Below are 21,515 nucleotides of genomic sequence, written 5' to 3' on the forward strand. Positions count from 1 at the left end.
AATATCAGCGAACAGGTTATTAATGAGTAAGTGCTGTTTAATAGAACTGCCAATAAGACATTCCCTCAATTTACCGATAATTGAGCGTAGACTAATGGGACTGGATTGGATTTGTCTGCTTTTTGTGACCAGGGCATACTAGAGTAATTTTCCACTTTGTCAGGTGATGCTAGTACAACACTTGAACAGCAGTTCTGGAGCACAAGTCTTCATCACTGGAGCCAGGATGTTGTCCGGGGTCAGATCCCTTGCTGTGTGCTCAGTCATTTCTTGATACCATGTTGGGTGAATTGAATGGCGAGACAGGTTTGTTAAGCTGTATGGTCTACTTCTACTTCTGTTATGTTTTTATGTTCAAGTTTAGCTGTGAGTGTCGTCACCTAGCCATTAACTGTGCAATCTGGGCCATTATATTCTTACTTTGATTTCATTCTTTATTTAATGTGATTATGTATAGCTAAATTGAAAGTTCTACAGAAATTTGCTAGCCAAATTAGTAGAATTAGTTATCCTACAGAATTTTCTCTGCAGCATAGGATGAGGAGGTGAGGAGTGGAAAACTGTGGTGCTACAGCATCATTATTGGTGGAATAGGGGAATTACAGTGTGACAAGTTACATAGGCCGTTGTTACGATCTCCATAAAGACCAATAATTTTTACAAAAAGCTATGATTTTCCCAGCGATCAACAAATAATTGCACAAGATTTCACGTTTTAAGACTTTTACTGTAACAAGCAAACTAAAATCAACATTGACTAAAAAATGCTTAGTAGCTAATACAACTAATGCACTAACTACAGGAAAGGCACTTGCCCATTAACTAATTCACATATCTGAAAACCCCCACAGAATATTTATACATTACTCGAAACTCTCAGCAGATATGTAGCTAGAAATGCTCACCAGGTCTGGCAGCATCTATGGAGAGAGAAACAGCATTAAAATTTCAGATCTTATTGATCTTACTTGTACTTCTTTTGATTTAGTATATTATATTTGCTGTTCATGATGTAGTCTGCTCTACACTGGGGAGACAAACACAGACTGGGTGACCGCTTTGCAGAATACCTTTGTTCAGTCTGCAAGACACGCCCTGAATTTCTAGTCACCCGATTGTCATTTTAATTCTCCACCTTGTTCCCATCTGACCTTTCTGTGCAGTGTTCCAATAAAAATCATCACAATTTAATCTTTTAAATGGGCATGTCTCAGCCTTCTGGACTCAACATTGAGTTCAACAATTTTACATCATAACCTCTGCACCCATTTTGTTTAGTGTTTCTTTGCTGGTTTAATGTTTTTCTCTTGTTTCTTCTTATTTCCTTTACCTTGCATTTGGCCAGTAGTTATTCAGGGTCCTGCCATTCACACCTCCTTTAGACACATCATTTGTTTCTTTACCTGTTCCATTACCATTTCCTTTGGTCTTGCACCATGAAACCTTATGTCATTTAACCTCTTCTGTCCTCCACCCTGTCACAGATCTCCCTTTATGCTCTTTTTCCCACCCTTCCCCCTTTCACTTGCTCAAAAGCTGTTACATTTCTAACTTTTCCCAGTTTTGATAAAAAGTCAAACACCTGGAATGTTGGCTGGAATTTTCCCATCGCGCCCATGGCAGATTTTGTGGCAGGCGGGATCGGAGAATCCAGCTGCAGGCAAAAAGTCACAAATCCACCGTCGTAAAACCAAGTTGCAATTCTCCCAACAATGTGTTATGGCGGGTTGGTACTCCCACAGACTAGTGGCTCGAATGCCAGTTGCATTCATTAGCATGAGATGAATGCTCATTAAAACAGCTGCTCGCCGGAATCTTGCCACGCCTTCCAATCTTCTGTCATGCCAGTGAGAAATTACATCAGCCACAAATCTGTTTGAAAAAGCATGGTGTGCACAAGTCAGACCTCAGTTCGCTGGTAACTTCAAAGTGAGTGGACCATAACACTGTCAGTCTTGTTGCAATGAACGCCACCCTGCTAAGGCTGTAGGGTTGGGCTGCTCCTTCTCTTTGCTTTTATTGTTCCAAGGAAAACAACTGTGTTGTGGTACTCATGCAGGCCTCCACTTTTAGAGCCTAGCACTTCAACTGGGAGGGGATTGTGAGGTGAGGGTCAGGTTGATGAACATGAGGGGGGCAACAGGGAGGGAAGGCTGTGGAGTGACAGTCAAGGGGAAGGGCGAACATGAGGGGGCACTGGGGAGGGAAGGTTGTGGAATAGCAGTGAGAGGGAAGGGTAAACACGAGGGGGGCCTTTCTGGTTTCACTCTCTAATCTCTTGTAAGCAATGGTTTGTTTAATTTTAGCATTACATCTTTGCTTTTGTTCTTGATAAAAAAAGTCTTCTTTACAGCTTTATCAACAAGCCCTCTAATTTTTAAAGAATTGTGTGTCACAACCTTTAAGTTTTTCTACTCCTTTATTCCTATAAAAACTTTGCCATTTCATGTATATATTCACTTATTTTACTTCCCAATTGACACTTCACTGTTCTACGCATTACATTTCATCCAACAGCATTCTGTCCATCCATTAACTTGTCTATGTCCCTCTAAAGTCATTTATAGTCCTTCTTGCAGTTAGCCATGTGTTTATTTTGTATTTAAATTTTAATATTTTATCTTCCCTATGTAAGGGGGAGGAGGTGGCATAGTGGTATTGTCACTGGGCTAGTATTCCAGAGATCCAGGGTAATTCTATGGGAATCTAGGTTCAAATCCCACCATGAAATTTGAATTCAATAAAAGATTTGGAATTAAAAATTGGATGATAACCAAGCAAACCACTGTTGTAAAAACCCATTTGGTTCACTAATGCCCTTTAGGGAAGGAAATTTGTCATCCTTATCTGATCTGGCCTACATGTGACTCCAGACCCACAGCAATGTTAAATGCCCTCTGAATAAGGGCAACTAGGGTTGGGCAATGAACAATAAATGCTGGCTTAACTAGTGATGCCCACATCCCATGAATGAACACAAAAAAGGTACATTGAGAAGAGCAATGGTCCCAAACCCTGCAGGGAAACACTGCTGTTTCAATCCATACCATCTGAAAAATATCCATGAACTATTGCTTTCTGTTTTCTATCCTTTAACCAACTTCCTATTCATACTCTAACATTCCTTTTAACAAGATGTGCCTTAATTTTAGCAACAAGTCTTCTATTCAGCACTTTATCAAACACCTTTTGAAAATCCATTTACACAATTCTCGTTGCATTTCTTTTATCAATATACCCCTCAAAGAACTCCATTAGCTTTGTCGGACATGACCTGCATTTTGCAAATCCAGGTTGGCTGTCCTTAGTTAACCATATCTTTCCAGGTAAATATTAATTTAATCCATTATTATAGCCTCTCAAAGCTTATCCATTATGGATGTTAGACTAACTGGACTGTAGTTCTGGTATATTTCTGCTTATCTTTTTAGAAGAGCTACCACATTGCCAACCCTCTAATCTTCTGGCATAACCTTCATCTTCAAAGAATGTTTGCAAGATGGAAGTCAGGGCCTCCGATATTTATAATGGTCTTAACTTATGTGAGGAAGAAATTAGTTTTGATTTCATTTAAAATGTTGGCTCACAAAGGACCTTAACTGCAATTCACTCAAAACTTGGCACAGAAGGAGAATTTGCTGCCCTTTGTAAATTACAGCCATTCTCATTTTCATCCTACCATATCAAACTTTTGATCAAGTAGCCCATTAAATATGGTAAACTACAAGCACTAAGTATGTTTCCAAAACAAGGAATCTTAAAATAAAGAGGTATTGTCAGATATATTTTTCTTCTAGTCACTAATATGAGCAAAAAAGTCAATGCAGAAAGAATAATGCAAGAAAGTTAGTTTTCCTGTTATATATTTGTACCATTGCAGTTTGGGTACCACCAACATCACTCAGCTCCAGATCTCATTTCAGCCTTGGTGAAAACATGGACACAAGAGTTGAATGAGGTGAGAGTGACTACCCTTGACATCAAGCAGCATTCGACCCATTGTGGAAACAAGAAGCCTTAGTAAATTTGAAATCAATGAAGATCAGGAGGATAACTTTCCACTGGTTGGACTCATACCAAGCCCAAAGGAAGACTGTTGTACTTGTTGGAGGCCAATCACCTCAGCCCCAGGACATCCCAGCAGAAGTTCTCAGGGCAGTGCCCTAGGCCCAACAATCTTCCAATGTTTCATAAATAACCTTCACCATTATGTCAGAAGGGAGGATGTTTGCTGTTGATTGTACAATATTCAGCTCCATTCACAATTCCTCAGATAATGAAGCAGTCCATACAGGTATGCGGCAAAACCTGGAAAACATCCAGACTTGGCTGATAGGTGGCACGTAAAATTCAAGCCACCTAAGTGCCAGGCAATGACTATCTCCAACAAGAAGGAGGCTAACCATCTCCTCATGACATCCAATATCATTATCTACCTACCATCAACATCTGGGGAGAGGGTCACGATTGACTAGTCAATTAAATACTGTTGCTACTGGAGTAGGTCAGATTTTGTACATTCTCCATCAAATAGCTCACTTCATCCTCCCCAGTGCCTCTCCACTACCTATATTGCACAAGTTAGGAGTTTGATAGAATAAAAAATCAATCAGGAAGCTCAACATCATACAGGACAAAGCAAGATGCTTGATTCTCACTTCATCCAATAGCCTAAATGTCCACTATTGGACTGTGGCTACAATGTATATAATCTACAATCCGCACTGCAAAAGGCTTCTTTGGCAGCAAATTCAAGACATGCAACTTCCACCCCCTGGAAAGACAATGAAAGCAAGTCACGTAGAAACATAGAAAATAGGAGCAGGAGTAGGTCATTCGGCCCTTCGAGCATGCTCCACGATTCAATATGATCATGGCTGACCTTCTAGTTCAACGCTGTACTCCCGTGCTCTCCCCATACTCCTTGACACCTTTAGAGTTCAGAAATCTAGTTAGTTCTTAAATATATTCAGTGACTTGGCCTCCACAGCCTTCTTTGTTTGAGAATTCCAGACGTTCACCACCCTCTGAGTGGTTTCTCCTCATCTCAGCCCTAAATAGTCTACCCTGTATCCTGAGACTGTGACCCCTTGTTCTAGACCCCCCAGCCAGAGGAAATATCATCCTTACACCCAGCCTGCCCATCACTGTCAGAATTTTATATGTTTCAATGAGATCCCCTCTCATTCTTCGAATGAATATTGGCCTAGTTGGCCCAATCTCTCCTCATACGACAATCTTGCCATCCCAGGAACCAGTCTGGTGAACATTCGCTGCACTCCCTCCATGGCAAATATATACTTTCTTAGGTAAGGAGACGAAAAGTGTGAAGTTATCCACTTCGGTAGGAAAAACAGAATGGCAGAGTATTATTTAAATGATGATAGATTGGGAAATGTTGATGTACAAAGGGTCCTGGGTGTCCTTGTACACCAACCATTGAAAGCAAACATGCTTGCAGCAAGCAGTTAAGATGGCAATTGGTGTGTTGGCCTTAAATTGCGAGGGGACTTGAGTACAGGAGCAAGGATGTCTTACTCGAGCTGTACAGGACCTTGGTGAGACCACACCTGGAGTATTGTGTGCATTGGAGAGTGCGGTGGTTCAAGACAAACGTCCCTTACCACTTTCTTAGGGCCTATTAGGGACAGACGATTAATGCTGTCTTTGCTAGCAATGTTCACATGCTTAGGATGAATATCATTTTCTTTAAATTTCCCTTTTGACTTTTACTAACGATCAGAAAAAATATACTTATATAACAATTATGATTAATCAGAAACCACAATGTCCTTTAAATAGATACATAAAAGGAATTGTGTTTTTTATGAGGAATATATTCTTGGCAAAATAAATTAGAAAAATGAAGAGTATGTAAGTTCACAGAAACAAAGTCTGATGAGCAAACATTTTGTGAGAACACCAACCATTTTACTGTGTTAAATTAAATGATAAATGACCTGTATTTTCCAATTGCTTTTGTTTTAACACTGGCGCCAACACATTAAAATAATGGGTCACTGCGAGCATTACAGTAACGTTCATCGAAAATTCCTTGTCAATATCACTTACTAAGCTATTTTACAAACATTTTAATACAGAGTAGCATCACGTTGAGTACAATGTGTGCACCTTTATATGGTAATCACCCACATGCTGTTCCTTATTTGCATACATTCAACTGGGTGCATTCTTCAGTCAGTCACTTATAGTTCCCCCTTAGCCCATGCTTGTTTTACTGCCTGTAGAGCTTGTTTTTTTAAGAACAGAATATCAGTTCAACCTGAAGGATTAAAGTTTTGCTTTTGAATTGAAAATCTATTTCTTAACCCTTCTGCTACTGAACTTAAAATTATATATAACCTACCATCGCATATAATGGTCTGGAATATATTAATGCTCTTTGTTGCTAAAATGTTCAATTGTCTAATGGCTGAGTGGGTGACAGATCAGCAAGACCTTGGGTTTGATCGCAGGCTGTGCTAAATTAGCTGATCTCACTTAAAGTAGTAGTGACAACTTGCTAATTGATGCACCTTGGCTGAAAAAGGACAAAAAGCCAGGCAGCTTTCCTATTCCTGATCACTATCCAGTCAACCCTGCTACAAATTGCTTATTTATGAATGCCAAGCAGGGTAGGATGAGGTTTGGCTGTGGTTACCACACCTCCCCTCACCACCACACCACCCTACCCCCCCCACCCGCCCCGCCCCAACCCCTGCCATTCTACCCATTGGAGCGGCCCAATGCTGCTCAGCATTTAGGGTCATAGCTCAGACATCAGGAATGATCACTTGGATGAAATACCAGAAGGTTGTTAGCATTGAAGAAACTGTACCTTATCATGAAGCAGTGGTCGTGCTTTTGATCGCTGTGCTGCACTGTTTCCATTGAGAATGAGTGGGGGGAGGGGATTGTTGGGGGCTGGTTGTGAGATCAAAGTTGGAACATACCACTTACCATCATCTTGCCATTTGAGGCCCACCTGCTGCTATTTTTGAGCAGGCCTTGATATAGGCAGCCAGCAATCCCATTGAAAACATGCAAGAGCCTCATTAGCCAGGCAAATTGGCCATTTTTGTCTGAGAATGCTACAGTGCCCTACAGTAGAGGACCTGCCCATTTCTTTCCAACTGAAAACACTCACAATCCATGTTCCTTAAAGGGATCATTGGATGCTGTATGTGGAGACGTAGAAAATAGGATTGGTGGGGATTTTGGGTAGCCGAATAAGCATCATTGCTGTTCCTGAGAACAAAAGGTCTTCAACAAATTTATTATTTGCTCTTCCTACAAATTGCTAAAAAATCCCCTCAGCTGTTAACTTCGCTGTCTATCATGCTTTTCCCTTCACTCTTCCACATCCATCACCTTGGCCCTGCCCTATAATTAGTTGCTGCCAATTTGGCTTTGCAGATGGGCCACTGGATTTCCTGCTCCATAATGGCAGCTTGCCACTTCCATGGAAATGATTTAGGCCTCTTACAAGCTACTTCAGGCATGCATCATGATTGGTCAACCCTCTGCCTGCCCAAAATTTACATTGCTTCAAAGTGGTCCCCAGGACAGGAGAAAATGAAGGCAACAAAACAGGGGAATGTTCACAGCTACACATCTTGCTTCACTTGCAAGGTTAACTGTAGAAACCAATATTTTTTTAAATACTTTTAGCGTAATTTTAAAATTATTCTTTCACAGGATGTGGGGGTCGCTGGCAAGGCTATAACTTATTATCCATTATTAATTACCCTTGAGAAGGTGCTGGTGAGCTGCCTTCTTGAAACGTTGCTGTCCTTGATGTGTAGGTACACCCACAGTGCTGTCAAGAAGGGAGTTTTAGGATTTTGACTAGTAACATTAAAGGAATGGAGATATAGTTCTAAGTTAGGATGGTGTGTGGCTTAATGGATGGGAACTTGCAAGTGGTGGTGTTTCCATTTCTGCTGCCCTTGTTCTTCTAGGTAGTAGACATTTTGGGTTTGGAAGGTGTTGTTGAAGGAGCCTTGTTGAATTGCTGTAGTGCATCTTGTAGATGGTACACACTACTGCCACTATGCCTTGATGTTGGAGGGAGTGAATATTTAAGGTGTGGATGGGATGCCAATCAAGTAGGCTGCAATGTCCTGGATAGTGCTGAGTTTGTTGACTGTTGTTGGAGCTGCACTCATTCAGGAAGGTGGAGAATATTCCATTACGCTTCTGACCTGTGCCTCATAGATGGTTGACAGGCTCTGGGGAGTCAGGAGGTAAGTTACTCTCCACAGAATTTCCAGCCCTTGACCTGCTTTTGTAGCCACAGTATTTATATGGATAGTCCAGTTCAGTTTCTGGTCAATGGTAAACCCCAGTGTTATAGACTTGATTTTCAAGACAGGTTTCTCATAAGAAACAGTGAACTTTATTTACAGGGCTTCAGCAGCAGTTACATGCTTCCATCAAGATCCAAAACTAGACATAAACTCCACCCCTAACGTTCCCCGTGCTTAGGGCTGATTCAGTCATGCTGTCATGTGATACTCCACAGTACAATAAGTCTTAAATCTACAGTCACTACATTCCTTAAAGCTACAGTTACTACGCCCAGGATATCGATCGTGGTGGATTCAGCAATGGTAATGCCACTAAATATCAAAGGCTGATGTTAGATTCTCTATTGTCAGAGATTGTCAATGCCTGGCGATTGTGTGGTGCGAATGTTACTTGCCACTTATCAGCCCAAGCCTGAATGTTGTTCAGGTCTTGCTGCATATGGACACGGATTGCTTCAGTATCTGAGGCGCAGTGAATGGTACTGAACACTGCGCAATCATCAACGAACATCCCCACTTCAGACCTTATAATGGAAGGAAGGTCATTGCTGAAGCAACTAAAGATGCTTGGGCCTAGGATACAACCCTGAAGAACTCCTGCAGCGATGTCCTGGGACTGAGATGATTGCCCTCCCACTATCATCTTCTTCTGTGTTATGTATGACTCCAAGCAGTGAAGAATTTTCCCCTATTTCCTTCAATTTTGCTAGGTCCCCTTTGATGTCACATTCAGTCAAATGCTGCACTGATTCAAAGGCAGTCACTCTCATCTCACCTCTTGAGTTCAGCCCTTTTGCCCATGTTTGGACCAAGGCTATCATGAGATCAGGAGCTGGGTGGCACTGGCAGAATCCAAACAGAGCAGACAGGAAACAGAGTAGAAATAAATGGGTCTTTTTCGGAGTGGCAAGCTGTGACTAGTGGGGTACCACAGTGCTTGGGCCCTAGCTAATCACAATATATATCAATGATTTGGATGAGGGAACCAAATGTAATATTTCCAAGTTTACTGATGACACAAAACCTGGTGGGAATGTGAGTGATGAGGAGGGTGTTAAGAGGTTTCAAGGCGATTTAGACAGGTTGAGTGAGTGAGCAAATACATGGCAGATGCAGTACAATGTGGATAAGTATGAAGTTATCCACTTAGGTAGGAAAAACAGAATGGCAGATATTATTTAAATGGTGATGTACAAAGGGGCCTGGGTATCCTTGTCCACCAATCATTGAAAGCAAGTGTGCAGATGCTGTAAGCAGTTAAGATGGCAAATGTGTGTTGGCCTTCATTGCAAGAGGACTTGAGCACAGGAGCACGGTTGTCTTACTGCAGCTGTACAGGGCCCCGGTGGGACCACACCTGGAGCACTGTGTGCAGTTTTGGTCTCCTTACCTAAGAAAGAATATACTTTCCATAGAGGAAATGCAGCAACGGTTCACAAGACTGGCATGGCAGGATTGTCATATGAGGAGAGATTGGGCCAACTTCACTGGAGTTCAGAAGAATCAGAGGAGATCTCATTGGAACGTATAAAATTCTGACAGGGATGGACAGACTGGGTGCAGGGATATTTCCTCTGGCTGGGTGGTCTAGGATAAGGGGTCACAGTCTCAGGATACAGAGTAGACCATTTAAGACTGAGATGAGGAGAAACTTCTTCACTCAGAGGACGGTGAACCTATGGAATTCTCTGCCACAGAGGGCTGAGGAGGCCAAGTTGCTCAATATATTTAAGAAGGAAATAGATTTCTGGAGTTTAAAGGTATCAAGGGGTATGGGGAGAGCACGGGAGTATGGTGTTGAGATAGGGGATCAGCCATGATTATACTGAATGGTGGAGCAGGCTCGAAAGGCTGAATGACCTATTCCTGCTCCTATTTTCTGTATTTCTACATTAGGACCACTGTCTTAATTAAAAAAAAAACATTCTAAGGTAGCAATCAGAACTAATTGCAATGACAGGCCATTTAGAGATCAAAGATCTGAGTCCCACTTTACCTGCTATTCACCGTGCCTCCAGTTAGCTGATATGGAACATCAATGGAGGGCTGATGTAGAAGGCTATGACTCAGGTGGTTTTGACTTTCTGACTAAAAGAAGGCAGCATCCTGTAGAAACACAGTAAAATGGATAACATAAAATAAATTCTACTTGCATCCTGTGTGATGCACAGAAGTTGAAGTTTGTGATTAAAGGATTGGTAGATTAGTGCAAAAACCATGGAACTGCACTTGTTCTTCAAACTTATTGAACAGACCCCTGGGAGTTGGATAGTTCCAAATTAAATCCAGACAAAGTTCACCAGCCAATGAGTGAAGAAGCAAAGATTTTCCAATGTGCAACAGCAGGGACAGACCAATACTGATTTCAGCAAGTCCACCTGTGAAACACATGGAAATGAGATCATACACTGGTTCAAGTACATAACACAGAATCCCAGATGTAAATTTATTTGCATGACTAGTAATGAAAATCAAAGGGAGTGGATGTACATGAAAACATTTGCGTAAGAGTTTCCTAAAAACAAAGTTTGCCTTCAAATAAGAATATAAATAACCTTCAATTTTAATTAAACAACCTGAGAATCACAGCTGTTGAGCTGTTTCACTCTGACAGAATTATTCATTGCCTTGATCTCATGAAATTGTAGTAAAATTTAGCTTTCTATGCAAATCAAGTGCGAGAATTGTCAGACTCTACAGTTTAACTGTAACTGATGATACATGGTATGAATGTCCAATATTATTTAAATTTCATAATGACATTGCAAAGAATAACTTCTTTTCCACTGAGGTGAGTAAGCATCAGTGCTAGACTATACATTATCAGACATACTGGAAACATCTATATAAACCTGACATTGCATAAGTTTGGCTCCCTCAAGGTGCTCTTTGCAATCCTGTTTATTTTGCAATAATTGTGGAGAAAATTTTTCTCCATATATTTTCACAATGTTTACAGGAAAAATAGAGAAAAAACATTCTTCCAATGTTATGACAAACTGCCTTTAGATTTTTAAATTTTTTTTGCTGCTTTCTTTATCAAGCTGTGGTGTTTCTTTGTACATGTAACAGCAAATTTTCACAGCTCAGTGACACTGCTTAATAAATGAATTGCAAAATGTTTCACTTTCTATTTTTATCTTAAGAAATTTGGTTTATCCAGAAGTTTTGTGAATCAGTTAATTCCCAACTTGCAACTGAGTTAAAGTTTTGAGTTAATTAATAAACAATCATTGTCATTTTTGGAATTCATGCCACCCTCAGTCCCTTTCCCTTCACTGTACTGGAATATAATTCATTTCTTTTTGGTCTCAAAACTGAAGTTTTTTTCTGCATTTGTCTTTGGGCACTGTTATGTTTTTATAATGATATAAAGGCACCAATCACTCGTAAAGGATTGTGTAACCACATTGTGGGCTCATTCATTTAAACTAGGCACATGAAAACATATATATTTATGGATAGAAACCTTGAAGACATCAGCAGCAGGGCTATGTGCCCTGTGCTCTGCTTAAAAGCAAAAGTGAAACTGAGGCTGGATCACATAACACAATTCCCTTCTCGTGAGGACATGCTGCTATCCCTTAAAGGCATATTTAAACAGATGCTTCAGGTACAGTTTATTTGTAGACACTCCACATTGTTTAAGGACAGCAGTCTCTTCGCTGTCATTTAAACATGGGTTAATTTTTCCAGACAAATTTCAATCATTTATACTCTCCTTACTTTGTGTTTCCATAGTTAGGACTACCAACTTCATTGATGGAGGGAACAATACTGAACAATCACCCAATAAGGGCTCCTACTTCTTAAACAGAGTATTAATTAGGCAAGGATTACTTACACATTAAATAAAACTTTTAGGATTGACCCTGGTGGTGGAGCTGTTGGTGTACCAATGGGGTATTAGTGTTAGGTAAGATATTTGGGTGTCGCCATGAGGCATGTTGAGTCCCTAGTGATGTTCATAGCAAATGAAGTGGCAATTGGAAAATAGGCATGTTCCCTTGGGAGGGAGACAAAAATCAGAACGGAATTTGAAACAAAAGCTGGACTTTCCTGTGGGCTTTGGAATCTCAGTGCCAGAACCAAATGGGTCTCGAGAGTCAAGTAGCCAGCAGTGGACCCAAAATAGTGATTTTTACCAAAGGCAGCCTCCAAATTGGCCACCTCCAGGCACACCATCCAATTAAGGTCAGTGGGTGGGCTCCTGATGTTGATGGCCCAAACAAAGGGCTGGCAGCTTTGAAGTTTGGAAGACGTGGTCACTGCTGAGGTAGGCAGGAGACTGAGAGCGGTGCTCAAAATCTGCGTCACACAGATAATTTGAAATTTAAAAAATCAGGTGGCTGAGTGCAGTAAGCCCTGCCATCGGGAGGAGGTGTTGTGGGGTGGGGGAAAGCCCTCCAATGGAGGAGCATTGGGGTGGTGGGGGCTGCCTTTTCTCCCCATAGTTCCCTTTTTGGGCAATGGTGCCACTGGCAGGCTCCAAATATGAATCGGATGGGGGGGCGGAGGGGGTGGGGGGGGAGTGCTCTGCCACCGGCAAAATACTAGCAGCCCCAATTTGGCCTGTAGTTGCAGCCTTAAATGCTTAAATTGGCTGCTCACCCTCGTAGGGTAAGCAGCCAATCCGGCACACAGCCCTTCACTGGAAAACTTTCCTGGCAGTAGGACTGCATCAGTGAGCCATCCCAATGTGGGTTCTTCACATTTTAGTTGCCCCACCTCTTCTGAGCTCCTGTCATCTAGGGGCCAATAAAATTCAACCCATGGAAACATAGAAAGCAGATCTTCAGCCTTTCATGACCGTGTCTGCTGAAAAAGGCCTTTACAACCTAATCTCACCTTCTAGCTCTTGGTCCAAATCTCTGTAGTGCTTCAAGAGCGCATCAAAGTATTTTCAAGTATGTTAAGGATTTTTTTTATTCATTCAGGGGATGTGGGCTTCGCTGGCTGAGTGAACATTTATTGCCCATCCCTAGTTGCCCTTGAGAAGGTGGTGGTGAGCTGCCTTCTTGAACCACTGCAGTCCATGTGGTGTAGGCCCACCTTCAGTGCTGTTAGGAAGGGAGTTCCAGCATTTTGACCCAGCAACAGTGAATGAACAATATGTTTCCAAGTCAGGATGGTGAGTTTCTTGGAGGGGAACATCCAGGTGGTGGTGTTCCCATCTATCTGCTGCCCTTGTCCTTCCAGATGGTTGTGGTCGTGTGTTTGGAAGGTGCTGTCTAAGGAGCCTTAACGAATTCCTGCAGAACATCTTGTAGATGGTCACACTGCTGGTCCTGTACGTCAGTGGTGGAGGGAGTGAATGCTTGTGGATGTGGTGCCAATCAAGTGGGCTGCTTTGTCCTGGACAGTGTCAAGCTTCTTGAGTGTTGTGGGAGCTGCCCTCATCCAGGCAAGTGGGGAGTATTCCATCACACTCCTGACTTGTGCCTTGAAGATGGAGGACAGGCTTTGGGGGGTCAGGAGGTGAGTTACTCGTTGCACAATTCCTAGCCTCTGACCTGCTCTTGTAGCCACAGTATTTATATGGTTAGTCCAGTTCAGTTTCTGATCAATGGTAACCCCCCAGGACATTGATAGTGGGGGATTTAGTCATGGTAATGCCATTGAACATCAAGGGGCGATGGTTAGATTCTGTGTTGTTGGAGATGGTCATTGCTGGCACTTGTGTGGAACACATGTTACTTGCCACTTGTCAGTTCAAGACTGGATATTGTCCAGGTCTTCTTGCATTTGGACATGGAATGCTTCGGTATCTGAGGAGTTGCAAATGGTGCTGAACATTGTGCAATCACCAGTGAACATCCCCACTTCTGATATTATGATGGAAGGAAGGCCATTGATGAAACAGCTAAAGATGGCTAGACCTAGGACACTACCCTGAGGAACTCCTGTGATGATGTCCTGGAGCTGAGATGACTGACCTCCAACAACCACAACCATCTTCCTTTGTGCTAGGTGTGACTTAAGTCCTTATAAAAACAAACATTTTCTTCAAGTACTTAATCCATTATAAAAACAAGTATTTTTATTCATAGCTGCAGCTATCAATCAATCCATGAACTTACAGGCCCACACTGTGGTAATGATAGGCTGTAGAAGCAGTCAAAATAGCAGAAATAATACAATAATGATAGCATTCAGGCTTATGTAAACAACAGCTAGTGAAATTTTAAGTTCTGATTTTTTTTCTACTTTAGGCTGGCTGATTTTTTTCTAAATTTAAAGGGCAGAGGATTTAAATGACTTCTCAGCTTGACGGTTCCATAGAGCTTATCCATTTTTTACACACATTCATGTCTACTCTTAACAATCTCAAAGGGTACCCAACCTCTCCCAAAGACGTAGCCATATAATCATATAAATACTGTGGCTACAAGAGCAGGTCAGAGGCTAAGAATCCTTTTTAAAGATTCATTTTACAGATGTGGGCTTCGCTGGCTAGGCTACCATTTATTGCCCATCCCTAACTGCCCTTGAGAAGGTGGTGGTGAGCTGCCTTCTTGAACATCTGCAGTTTGATCTATCTTTATCCTTTTCCTTAACTACCTCCCAGACTCCTTCCTGACTTTAGATTCCATACATTTGGCTTCATCAGCTCCCATTTCTCATTCTATCTTAGTTTCATCCTAAATTTATCTGTGTTTACTTTCCTCCAAGTCCTTCTCCATCCCTGGACCCTAATGAAGACATCTTGGAGGAGGACAATATTCCTGAGGATGCACTGTAACACATTCCATCCTTCTCGGGCACCAGTACAGACATTGATTCTCCATGTAGGATAGACAGTTAGGTAGATGTGTCTGCACGTGGTGAAACACCCAGCATGAGCGAACAATAGCCGGTTCTGGTGGTAGAGTCATCCCAGCAGAGAGCTTGCTAGTGGGAAAGATTTCCCCCCATCTCTGTTCAGCAGGCCTGACGTGATGCCTTTGAAAGAAAAATGTAGAGATGCAACCTCCTTATATATGAACTAGATCCAAGAAACTGACTTGACCTGTATAGCCTGCATGCTTGGTATCGTTTCCTACCAGCAGCCCTCTCATCTGCTGTCTTCTAATATGCCAAGCTGCTGTTTGGTTGCAGAGGTTGTTGCTCCTTTTACTCTACTCCTCTCCCATCAACATCAAGCTAGCCACAAAAGCACCTATGAAAAGCAGATAAAGTTTAGTGAGAGCACATGAGTTGCCTATTCCTCCTTGCTTGTGCATTGTACGCAGGCTCACTGGCGAGCAATCTAGTGCACTCTTCTTCAACTCAGTCATCAGTCTTCTTCAACATGCTGGGCCCGGAAAATCAGTAGCAGTGCCCTCTGGAGCAGGGCCAGACTGAGAGTTCATCCTCAGGCAAGTGGGCCACTCGGCCCTTCGAGCCTGCTCTGACATTCCATAAGATCATGGCTGATTTGATTGTAACCTCAACCCACATTCCCACCTACGCTTGATAATTTGTCACCCCGTTGCTTATCAAAGTTCTATCTAACTGTGCCTTAAAAATATTCAAAGACTCTGTTTCCATCGCCTTTTGAGGAAGAGAGATCCAAAGACTCACAACCCTCTGAAAGAAAAAATTTCTCCTCATCTTTGTCCTAAATGGGTGACCCCTTATTTTTAAACAATGGCCCCAGTACTAGATTCTCCCAAAAGAGGAAACATCCTCTCCACATCAACCCTGTCAAGAACCTTCAGGGTCTTATAAGTTTCAATCAAATCACCTCTAACTCTTCTAAACTCCAGCAGTTACCTGGTTTTAGAGTGGAGAATTTAACTTGCCCACATTATTTATAAAGTATAAACCAATCCAGATAAAAGAACCTTTATTCTGTCACAATGTTCATGAATAAACATGCCTCATAACCTTGTTGAAGAACTGAAGGGTGGACTATTACATAGAATTGTATAGCAGGTACACAGCACAGACACAGGCCATTCAAACACAAAAACAAAATACAGCTGGAAATCTGAAATAAAAACAGAAAATACTGGAAATACTCAGCAAGTCAGGCAGCATCTATGGAGAGAAACAGAGTTATTGTTTTGGGTCAATAACCTTTCTTGTTTCTGCTGGTGTTTATGCTCCAGATGAGCTTCCTCCCAAGACTTCATCTCACTCTATCAGCATACCCCTATATTCCTTTCTCCCTCAAGTATTATCTAACTTCTCCTAAATTGCATTTTGATATTAAATTGTGTAATTATTGTTTGTGGCTTGCATTAACAACAATAGCCTGGGTTAAAAATAATCCTTGCATTATATTTCTAATGTGTGCAGTGATGGATTTCTTTCATTGCTGGTTTTTACCTTAGTTAAATGTCTCACCTTTAATGATGTGATGACAACGCCACAGGATGAAAGATCTTATGGACCTCAGATTTCTGATGTAAGAATTTAGACTAAGTAGTTGAATCCTTGATTGTGCTCACAAAGTTTGCTGGTTTGGAAATCGTAGGCTGACAATGCCTGGTTTCCCACCGAGTATTTCAATGAACAAAAACTTAACTACTGGCCTGTTTCCCAACCAATGCTCTTTGGAAGTATTTCTTGCGGGAAACAGCAGATTGGGAAGTCAGTTAACTGCTTCTCCGCAATTCAGGAACAATTGATTTTAAGATCACCCAGAAGAGTCTTGTGCACCTCATTGTGCTTCAATGGCTAGATTTGATCTTAAGTGGCCTTCCCCTTCCTCCTGCATCTGAACTGTGATAGCAGCAGTGCTCTAGCCTTCACCTCCTGCTCCATACTGTATGCTTAATTGCTGCTTTCCTGGAACTCCCCACCCTTTTCTAGCCCTACCCTCTTCTCTCTCCTCAGTCAAATTGTTATTTCTAAACTTCAATTCTCCCAACTCTCTGCCACACTGGAAAGCATAACCAGTGTGGAAAGTACAAGGGGAAGAAGAGACTGTTGATGATGAAACACCATCAGGATCTGCATATGGTGACCAACTGTGCACGAGTGGCCTACAGCCATGGTAAGGGGAAAGCATAACCATCACAGCCAGGTTGTGCACAGATTCTGTTGCAGAGTTCTTAGACGAGGACTTTGATAGGCGGCATATAGAAAAGGACTGCTGGGTATGCACAAAGAAATGTTTTGGTGCATTGGCAGGCCTATGAGAAAGCCAGCTGTCACTTTCGTGTACTATGGAAGAGACTGTCACCAACTTGACACAGGACTTTAAGCAGAACTTGGAGCCCATTTTTTCCAGTGTGGAGGTGGCGGCCAACTCCATGAGAATATGTGCTTCACTAGGACAGATGACAAGTGCTGAGGAATGCACAAGGATGATTAGTTGACTTATGTATGGAATATTTGATGGTTTGTTTGATAAAGTTGATTTGGAATCATTGTTTTGTGGTTGCTTTTATTTCAGCTTTGTGGCCAAGAGAATGCTGGTCAATGATGGTCAGTGACAGAAGAAAAAGGACTGCTGTTGAATGGAGGATTTGGTTAGTGTTCATTGGTATCACAGACAGTTAACTGGATTGCAGATGGTCCAGCTGGGAAGGGGTGTGGTTGCCTCATTCTCCTCAGTAACTCGCCATATACCTTGGTGGCAAGGGTTGTGGCCTAATGAAGGTGAGGTTGTGTAGGATGCAGCAGACCATGACGAATTATGACACACACTCTGAAGAGTACTACAGGGCTCCTCCAAAATGGTGCAGGGAGTGGAAGCATTGCTTAAGCACCTCAATGGTTTGTTCAATGATATTTGATTCTCATTCTATGCATACTGTTCACATGTGTTGGGGTTGCACTCCAGAGTCATCCACCAGATGGTTAGCAGATAATCCTTGTCACCCAGTAACCACCCCAGGGTTTGATGTAGTGGCTCAAATATTGATGGTACAGCAAACTGGTGCAGAATAATAGCACCACTGAAGATGCCAGGATACTGGACATTCACTTCTAGGTATGTGTTGAGCATGATCACACAGCAACTACACATTCATTGAGTGGAAGCCTCTGTGGCTGCGGTACTTCGCTGAATTTAGATGTGGCGCCTGCAAAGTCACGTGGGCGGTCGATGCCACCTGCACAATGCAGAAGCCCACTATCTTGGCGAAGCCACATGTACACTCTGCCTGCTTCTCTCTGGCCAGAGGGAGTGAAATATACTCCCCTCTCCTGGCATAGTATCCATAGACAGCAAACTGAGGGATGTTAGTGATCTCTCCTTCTCCATGTTGGAAGGACCGCAAAACAAAGAAGTTCATGGTGTTCTTCATAACCACTGGCAGCGCCATCCTCACCCTGCTCTGAGGCTGCAAGTCTCTCTGCAATAGGTGGTAAATTTCAGTGAGCACCTCCTTAGTGAAATGGAAATTTTGCACCATAGCCTCACTGAAGATCCTGGGAGAATAAGGTCTCCTACTGAGAGATCTTCTCCGCCTCCTCCTCCTTTGTTGCTTCTGCTCAATCTCCCTCTAGACCAAGGGTGATGGTAACTAGAGTATTCGTGACTGGGAGCAAGTGGTCTGAAGTCAGAACCAAGGTCTTCACCATGTGCAACAACATTCTCTGCAGACATTCCCAACTTTAAACAGCAGTAGAAAATTCACAGCATTTCTACAAACTCAGCAACAGCCAGTAGAAATCAATCAGCAACTGATCTGGAAATAGTTGATGATCCCTTTAAATAGCACTGCTGGTGGGGTCTTTCCTGCTGCTGAACACAGGTTCAGCTGTTTCTGTTTAAGAGAAGACATTAGTTGGAGCATTGAGGTCGAAACTAGCACTGCTGGCCTCCTCAGGATTAAACTCTGACCAATATCATGAACTGCCTACTCTACTTACTTCCAGGGCATGCTCCTACTGTCGCACTCATGCCCTCAACAAGATGACACCCAACTCAGGTTGCATTGGAAGTGTGCATGTGCACATTGACACCATTTTGCACTCAAAACAACACCCAAAATGCAGGTGTGATAGAGCCTAATTTTGTGGCCTTTGTGATGCATTCAATGTTAAGTGCAGCTTTCTCCATCACACCTACTTCTTCCAACTTCACATCATGCCCCCCGCTTCCATTCTATTTTTCACTTCTCATACTGAAACCCTAGTCCGTGCCTTTGTCACTCAACAATCAAAAAGAAAATTGGGTGGCCTGTAAAAGGCTATTGCTTCATTATCATTCATTTTGCACGACTGCCCCAATACCAACCTCACCCCATTATTTTGTTCAGAAGAATTGCTGTGCACTGAATAATGGACGACAATGAATATTTTCGTCTCAGACTACAACCGATTTGCTGATATTTTCACTGACACGTTTGTAAGTCATTATCATGCTGTTAGCCCATTATATATCTGTGAAAGAGTGTGATTCCTGATCAAAGTTGCAAAGAATAAAAGAGCACACTGCCACCTGGTGAAATATCGCAGTGGTTCTCTGGCTGTTGTTGGCTTGGAATTTATGATCATTATAAATCCCAGTTAGGATATCTTACACACACACGTGTGTAAAAACAATACCAATACTCCACACTGAAAACTGGAATTTATATACTGTTATGATCTCCGTGGAGACCGTTAATGTTTAAAGAGGAATTTGAAATCCCTGTTATCTACTGAAAGAATGAAACTACAAGATTTCACGGTTTAAAATTTTCAGCTGAACCTTTCCTTTCGCACCATGACTGCCCCCCAGAAAGTCTTTGGCTACTTACAAGGTTCTTGAAGCTTATCCACTTTCTTGGGATCAACTCCAAACTTTTCCACAACTGCCTTGTAAGATCTGAGACTTTTGAACTCAAGCCTGAACTTCACTTGCAATTCCTGCGTAGGGAACAAACAGAAAATTAGAAACACTGCTGGTTTCTAATAGCTCTATTCCTCCTGGTCCACAGCTGTTCCACAGATCTTAGCAAATTGTTTGCCCTCTGAACTAAGGTCTTACACACCAACCTGGTTGCATCTAGCTCCAAGCCCAAAAGCCTTCTGGCTTCTCCAAGCTTGTTTTTGAGAAAAAACAGATAAATCCCACACAAAACAGCAGTTACCTGCAACATGGCAGACCGAGGATGTTCAAAACAGAAACTTAAACTAATTACCTTTTATCTTCAAAACAACACTGATTCTGTGTACCACATGAATAATCTAAAACTTAATGGAGCTAACAGTCCTTTTTCCAGACTTGCTGATTCCTTGTTTTATCTCTAAATCATTGATTTTGATAATCAGCCTGAAATAGTAACTCTCTCCTCAGATGTTGCCTGACCTGCTGAGTAATTCCAGTATTTCCTGTTTTCAGATTTCCAGCACTTTTTGCCATTGCAGTATTTTGCATTTATATTGATTTACCTACTCTTGTTTAAGGAGGGCACATTGATTCTTCCCTCCATGCAGTCAGGATACTACCTTGTGCTCAATTACTTATATCCATTCTTTATGGGTTCTCACAGCTCAACAACTGAAAGACTTGCTGGTATAATTTGTTGATGCAGTTGCACTTTTCTGGGTCTCCTTTTTAACACTTCTACACCTTCATTTATTCATTCCGGTGAGCTTCCCTTTTCTTCATGGGATTTTTTCCCCAACTACACAAACTTGCATTCATTTGGCATTAAGCACTGAAAAACATCTGTGTCTGAGGTACAATCAAGCAAAAGCTGAAGGAAAAACAAGCCAAAGAGAGAGATACTAAGTAAATGAGTCTTAAGAGGCTAGGAGGTAGAGGGGTGTAGGAAATGAGTGCCAGGAGCTTCAGATCCAAGCAGTTGAAGGGAAGGACTGATGGTATAAAAGGTGGTCACATCTGATCAGGGTCGTAGATACTGTCAAGAGTTACAAGCAGTTTATTGAGCAACAACAGTGCAAATATAACACAATCAGAACAGGATACCCAACCTATAACACCAAGGACTGATTTGAATGCACGGAAGAATGAGGCGAGGTGGTTTGATCTCTGTAGTTCATAATAACTTTTCCCCCTTCGGCTCCATCTGGAGCTATCAAGCCAAAACTAGCATGGACCCACCTCCAGGCAGTCTTCCCCTCTGACACGATTGTCCCACCTCAGCTGCCATTTATGAATTTTATTTTTGATAGCTAGTGAATAACTCACTCAATTACACTTCCTATTCAATTCCAGAATACAGGTACCCAAGGTCAAACTCCTGTTACTGCCCCAGACAAGTATCATGTCCTTGTTGATCTCTTGTAAGCACATCTTGCTTCCTTCTCCCAGTCAGT

At 42.1% G+C, this 21,515-nt stretch overlaps 1 long non-coding RNA gene across 1 annotated transcript; it reads right to left on the reverse strand.

Moving 5' to 3' along the window:
• Nucleotides 1-823: 823 nt before the first annotated feature.
• On the reverse strand, nt 824-20,103 carry LOC121274259. Its single transcript, XR_005942242.1, has 3 exons — nt 19,991-20,103; nt 10,306-10,415; nt 824-1,872 (listed from the first exon to the last, which is right to left on the reverse strand). It is a non-coding gene; the product is annotated as an uncharacterized LOC121274259 (long non-coding RNA).
• Between the last annotated feature and the right edge of the window lie 1,412 nt (nt 20,104-21,515).

Source organism: Carcharodon carcharias, chromosome 2 (assembly GCF_017639515.1).
Source record: "Carcharodon carcharias isolate sCarCar2 chromosome 2, sCarCar2.pri, whole genome shotgun sequence".
Classification (NCBI taxonomy): domain Eukaryota; kingdom Metazoa; phylum Chordata; class Chondrichthyes; order Lamniformes; family Lamnidae; genus Carcharodon; species Carcharodon carcharias.